The 6,852-nt window shown below is 42.3% G+C and overlaps 1 pseudogene; it reads left to right on the top strand.

Moving 5' to 3' along the window:
- Positions 1 to 1,633: 1,633 nt before the first annotated feature.
- LOC134376435 (tubulin alpha chain-like) lies at positions 1,634 to 3,845 on the top strand (annotated as a pseudogene).
- The last annotated feature ends 3,007 nt before the right edge of the window (positions 3,846 to 6,852 follow it).

Here is a 6,852-nt window from a genome sequence, read left to right as displayed (position 1 = left end):
TTCAGAGCCAGGAATACCCCTGGCCAGCTTGGTCTGACCCCTTATGAAATCCTCCACGGGGGACCCCCCCCCATACTTGAGTTGGGAGGAACACTGGGTCCCGATGATAACTTTCTTCCTGTCTTATTTACTCACTTAAAGGCTTTAGAAGTTGTAAAAACCCAGATCTGGGACCAGATCAAGGAGGTATACGAGCCAGGTGCCGTGGCCATCCCTCATCCGTTCCAGGTCGGAGACCAAGTGCTGGTCAGACGCCATCGACCCAGCAACCTTGAGCCTCGGTGGAAAGGCCCGTATCTGGTATTGCTGACCACCCCGACCGCAGTAAAAGTTGATGGCATTGCAGCCTGGGTACATGCTTCTCACCTCAAGCCTGCGCCACCCTCCGTACCAGATGAATCCTGGGAGCTGGAGAGGACTGATAATCCTCTTAAGTTGCGCATTCGGCGGCGGCGGAGCAAGCCTACCAAGTAATAACCCTAACCAGCCCAACACCCTCACCTGGCAGGTACTGTCCCAAACTGGAAAGGTTGTCTGGTTCAAGACAGAAGTCCACCCCCTTTGGACTTGGTGGCCCTCCCTTACCCCTGATATATGTGCCCTGGCGGCGGGTCTCGAGGCTTGGGATATTCCAGAAATTGATGCACCGGCCTCTAAAAGAGTCAGGCCTCCTGACTCAAACTATGAAAATGCTTATAACCAGATCAAATAACTCCCCTTGGTTGACCACCCTACTGTCAACCATCGCCGGGCCCCTATTACTCCTCCTTCTGTTGTTCACCCTTGGGCCCTACGTCATCAATAGACTAGTCCAATTCATCAATGATAGGGTAAGTGCAGTTAAGATTCTGGTCCTTAGGCAAAAATACCAAACCTTAAATGGCGAAGATAACTTTTAATTCCGCTCTAAGATTAGAGCGATCCACAAGAGAAATGGGGGAATGAAGGAAGTGCTTTTTACAAGGGTATAGGGAAAATACAGCCAAAAAGTCAAGTTAAGAAACAAGGGGAACAGAGTCAAACAGGATATCTGTGGTTATGCACCTGGGCCCCGGCCCGAGGCAAAGGGCGGATAGTTCCCAGAAATAGACAAGTCAGTTAAAGTTTCAAGAGTGCCCCTCAGCTGTTTCAAGGACTCCCACTTGACCGAAGTTCACCCCTGGCTTGATTTAAACTAACCAATTAAACTTGCTTCTCGCTTCTGTACCCGCGCTTATTTGAACTGACCAATTAAACTCGCTTCTCGCTTCTGTACCCGCGCTTTTTGCTATAAAAAGGACCCAGGAGCTTCACTCGGCGCGCCAGTCTTCCAAAAGACTGTGTCGCCCGGGTACCCGTGTGTTCAAATAAACCTCTTGCTGTTTGCATCCGTCTTCGTGGTCTCGCTGTTCCTTGGGAGGGTCTCCCTGAACTGACTGACTACCCACTTTGGGAGTCTTTCACTACTAAATGGTCTGGAGAAAAGCCTGCCCAAAAAGGGCTACCAATGGGCTGGCTGCTTATCTCAGCTGGTTAGAGCACAGCCTTTTAAGACCAAGGTCACTGGTCCCTGTACTGGCCAGTGGCAAAAAAAAAAAAAAAACCCAAAACAAAACAAAAACAAAAGGGGCTACCAATTTCTTCTTGGGCAAGGATGACAAGTGACTATTCCTGCCTCTTAGTGGCCAAAGGAACCTTGAATTCTGCCATTCAGAGCTGGCAGGGATCTTCAAGACTGAGAACTTTGCAGGGCTCCAAGCCTGGTGCTTTCTGTAGGTGGCATTTTGTATCTCTCACAGGCTAACAGTCAGAAAAAGGGAACGGATATAAGCAGACTTTGTGTTTTTAACCATTCTCACACAAGAAAGTTCTTGTTGTTGTTAACTCAGTGTGGGTTGAGTCTCTTGTCTCAGGAATTAGTGGCTGTTTTACCATCAGTCCCTCACAAACTGTCACCGGGGCAGCCCGTCTCAAAGTTTCAGCCTCCAAAATCTTTCCGGCATATGAGGCCCTTCTGTTCCTTTTCTTAACATGCCTCTGACTCCTGGTTTTCTGGGTCTGAGTCTACTTGCCTCTTTGTCCTCTCACCACTGTCTGCATGATCCTTTTTCTTTCATAGAACATTGCTATAGAAACTTCCATCTGTCTGTGACCAGGAGAGGAGAGTGAAGAAATATGCCTTTCTTGGCTTATTAATCTGTGACACTTTTCCAAAGCAGGTGTATGATAGGAGGATGTGGCAGTGGTGATGACAATATTGATGATGAATCATTTTTATTGGCTGCATGTTATATGTGAGGTGCATCCTCATTTCATTCCCACAACACCTCTCAATACTATGACGTAACACTATTTTTGTTTCCATTTTCCATATTAGAAAACCTTGGTTCACAGAAGTCAGCTAAATTTTACAAAGTCACATTTTCTTTTTTGCAAGTGATGTTCCCCATCTCAAATTGGCCTAAGCATATGGGAGTTTACTGGCTCGCATTACTGAAATGTCCGTTAGTGGTTCTGTCAACAGTCCAAAACAGATTCAGTGGCTTAAATAATGTAATCAGAATTCATTTTCCCTCCATTTCTTCGTCTGATTTTCTCTGTGTTGGCATCATTTTAAAGTTGACTACACTAATACATTGTCAGTGATGGCCAGTTTAGCTCTAAGCTTATACTGCCCTGTCATCATGCAACCACAAGAAAAAAAGAGAGCTCTTCAATTTCTGTAGCTTCAGAAAAGATCTGGAGAAGGGCTGTAATTGGCCAGGCTTTGGCCCCACATACAACACCCTCATTCATCTGATTGGGCAAATTGTGTCCTTTATCACAGCCTCTCTACAATTGCGTGGGGCCCTGAATGTTGACTTGAGGGAATTCCAGAGCAACCTGGTGCAGTACCTCTGACATTTTCCTCCCCCTGGTTACCTGTGCCCAGGTTATCTCAGCTGAGAAGGCCAACTACAAGCAGCTTTCTGTGGCCGAGATTACCAGTGCCTGCTTCGAGCTGGCCAATCTGATGGTCAAGTATGACTCTCACTGTAGTGGATTGAATTATGTCCCCCCAAAACTCATTTAAGCTTGAATTTTGTCTTTGAAGTTTTATGTATTAGAAACTTGGTCCCCGCTGTGGCTATTAAGAGGGTGGGAAATCCTACTATGATAATTGAAAGGGGGAGCCTTAAAGAGGTGATTAGATTGTAGGACCATGCTATAGTGAATGGATTAAAGATGGAGGTCAGGGGCGTGGTTCTGAGGGCTGTAAAATGAGAGTGAATGAAGAGGTTAGTCTCTCTCTGCTTCCATCATCTTGCAATGTGAGACCCCTGGGTCACTGTCACCACCACCAAATGGATTTTGGACTTTCCAACCTCAGAAACTCTAAGGAACAAATTTCATTTTCTTTATAGGTCACCCACTTTTGAGTATTTTGTTATAAGCAACAGAAACAGAATAATACATTTACCTTGGTGAGCATATGGCCTGCTGCATGTTGTACAGGGAGCCTGTGGTCCCGAGAGACATCAGTATAGCCATTGCCACCATCAAGATCAAGCACACCATCCAGTTTGTGGTTTGGTGCCCGACTGGATTTAAGGTGAATATTAACTACCAGCCCCTGACTGTGATCCAGCTGGGAGACCTGGCCAAGGTGCAGCAACACCACTGCCATCACTGATGCCTGGGACCACTTGGACTGTAAGTTTGATCTCATGTATGAGAAGTGGGCTTCTGTGCACTGGTATGTGGGAAAAGGCATGGAGGAAGGCAAGCTCTTGGAGGTCTGGGAAGATCTGCAGCTCTGAAGAGGTTATGAAGAGGCGGGTGTGGATTCCATGGAAGCAGAGGCTGAAGAAGAGGAAGAATGCTGAGCTGGAGGGGGCGGCTGGCTGGCATTCCTCTCTTCCGCTGTCCTGCCATTCCTCAGTCTGGCTGCTCTAAAGCTGTTTACAAGTAAAGTTTCTGTATAAAAGCAAAAGAAAACAAAAAAAGAAAAAAGGATCCACTCACTGGCATAGGTGGTACAGGGCTTTGATTTGATAGGTTTTATTTATGCACCTACTTGTGTTGTCCAACACTGGGGAGGAGTCACCTTCCCGTGAACTATATGAAATATGATCCCCACAAAAAAGGACTGTTTACAGAGGAAGAGATAGTGGAAGGGAATGCATGTGACTGTTGAGAAAATTATACATTTCAAAGTTTTCTACATCCAGCCAGATGGTATGAAATCTAAATAATCTGTCCTTCGATCCAGTGCTATTCTGTATAAGACTTGGGTTAGTTTGCAGAATTTATCTCATTTAATATTCATCATAATCCATGGGGACAAATATTATCAGGCTCATATAGGTAAGGAGCAAAAATGAAGCTAGATAAAGTGGCTTGCCTAACTCTACAGTGTTTCTACATGACAAAGTCAGGACATAAACTTCACAACTATTTGACTTTGTTTTTGGATTTTTTTCACCCAACCATGGATCTCATGAAGAGCATCATCTGAACGGTTTGGAATGTTGGCAGAAGATAGAGGATGTGGTATATATTAATCAATTTTTTTTTGTTTAATAAACAGCCACAGTATTTCGGTGGCTTATGAAACAAATAGTTATTTTCATCACTCCTGGTCTGCTGGGCAGCGGCGCAGCTCTGCTTTGGGCTAGGGGTAGAAATCAGGTCTGCTTTCCTGCTGCATTCTTGAACGAGGCTAGAGTAGTTGGAGCTATCCGAGGGAAGCTCTCTTCAAGGTGGATCACGGGAATGTCAGAAGGAAAGCCCAACAATGCAAGCATGTTTCAAGTCTCTGCTTGCCCCTGTCCATTAACATTCCGTGGGTTGAAGCAAGACATGTGGTCCAGCTCTCCATCAATGGGCTGGAGGAGGACTTACATACTGTTGTCTGGTATGGATATGATTATCACAATACTCTTTGGGGTATTTTGGGGGGTAATACAGTAAGTGTTGGGGCAATATTTTAAGCTAAAATTGAAAGAGAGAGGTAACTCTGGAGTGAAATATGGCTGTGACTATTTGACAGCTAGGAAACTAAATGCAACTGTTTGTGTGAAATGATATCTATCAAAGTCATTTTATTCTAGCAACAGTTCAAGACAATACAGCTTCATCAGTAAATTTTACTGGTTTTATTCATGACTGGTAGTTTGAATTCATTCAATTCTAAATTTCTCTCTACTATAGAGCACTACAATCTGGTTTCTGTGTCAGCAGTACTATATTTCCTATCCCACCCCAAAGCCATGCAAGCAAGTGGGGGTGATTCTGGCGTTAGTCGTATTCAAGAAAAGGCAATATTGTTCCTATAACTTAAACTGCAGACACTAGTATTAGGAGAAAAAGGATCAGAATTCTAAGTGGAATTGAAATTGGTGAGTTGGTTTCACTATTGAAAGTGAGAGATGTTGACTGCATTCAGTAGTTTGTTCAGAAAGAACTAAACATTTCAGTCTATGTACAGGGGAAGAGAGAAAATAGACAAAATGGAAATTATGATGGTGTCTAACCACAGTGAAGACAGAATATGACCAAAGCGGAAGAGACCTGGAGTAGGAATCAGAAATCCTGGATTTCACAATCAACTAGCTTTTGGACTTTGAAAGGACAATAAAACCTTTCTAGGATATAATTTCTTTGTCTTGAAAATAATACAGTTTATCTGTGTTTACTCAGTGGCAAACTCTGATTCTAAAGTCATAGAATATTAAGGAATTGGCTACTAACTGGAACAAAACATGTAAACACATCATACATTTAATAAGTATGTGTTGAGTGCCTACTATTTGTAATAGTTTTCGTTCTCAGTGCTGGGAATATACTTGCCAAGGAGGAAAAGCTCCTGGCCCTAAAGAGCTTACATTCTGGTGGGGAGACAGTAAAAAAAACAAGTATACAAATAATTATATGATTTAATTTCAGGTAATAATAAATGTCATGGAAAAATTAAAGACAGATTAAAGGGACAGAGAGTGACTGGATAGGAAAATTTACTTTAGATAAGATAATCAGAAAAGTTCTAACTGAGAAGATAACACTGGAGACCAGAATTAAATTACTGGCTTAATTTTGTAATGATTTGGAAAAATATATGCCTCTAGAAAATGCAGTCTGCCTGAGGTGGGAACGTTTGTGGTATATTTAAGGAACAGAAAAACAATAGTTTAATTTTATAGCAAAATCTATATATTACAGAATAAAATAGTGTAAACTGTATTCTGTAGCATGACATAAAGGTGCATTGAATTAATCAGAGGGGGTGAGCTGAGTAATTCCTGTAATTAGTCTTTGCTTCATTTCTCTTGTCTTGTTAATCACCAAGTTCTGGATATTTTATCTTCACTTCTTGTACCTACCCTTCATTTCAATTCCAACATTAGGTCTTAGGCCCACGTGCACAGTTGCATAGACCATTGGCTTTGAGCCATTCTTTGCCAAAAAGTAAAGCTGATAACATAATTGCATGTATATATGTGCACATGTATAATTTAAATACAGTATATATTAAATGTTACATATTTAAATATATATTAATATTATAATTATATATATATACACATACGTGTGTGTATATATATATGTGTGTGTGTGTTTGTATATACATATATATATATATATTAGATGCTTTCATATCAGCTTCAGAAAAAAGAAAATTCAAACTACTAAGTATAAAAGGACTTTTGTGACTTGGTCCTACTGATTTTATCAGCCCCTATATTTCCAGACTTCCCTCCTTACCTCATAAGTCTACGGCCACACCAAAGTACTTGCTATTTTCCAGAATGTCATGTTCCCCCGTATTTTCACCTATACCCTCTACACTTCTGTCTCACTTCCTTCTTGTGTTTCAGGAACCAGTTAGGGTGT

Source organism: Cynocephalus volans, chromosome 4 (genome assembly GCF_027409185.1).
Source record: "Cynocephalus volans isolate mCynVol1 chromosome 4, mCynVol1.pri, whole genome shotgun sequence".
Lineage (NCBI taxonomy): Eukaryota > Metazoa > Chordata > Mammalia > Dermoptera > Cynocephalidae > Cynocephalus > Cynocephalus volans.
The sequence above is the reverse complement of the archived record's forward strand: the minus strand, read 5'-3'. Positions and strand labels throughout refer to the sequence as shown.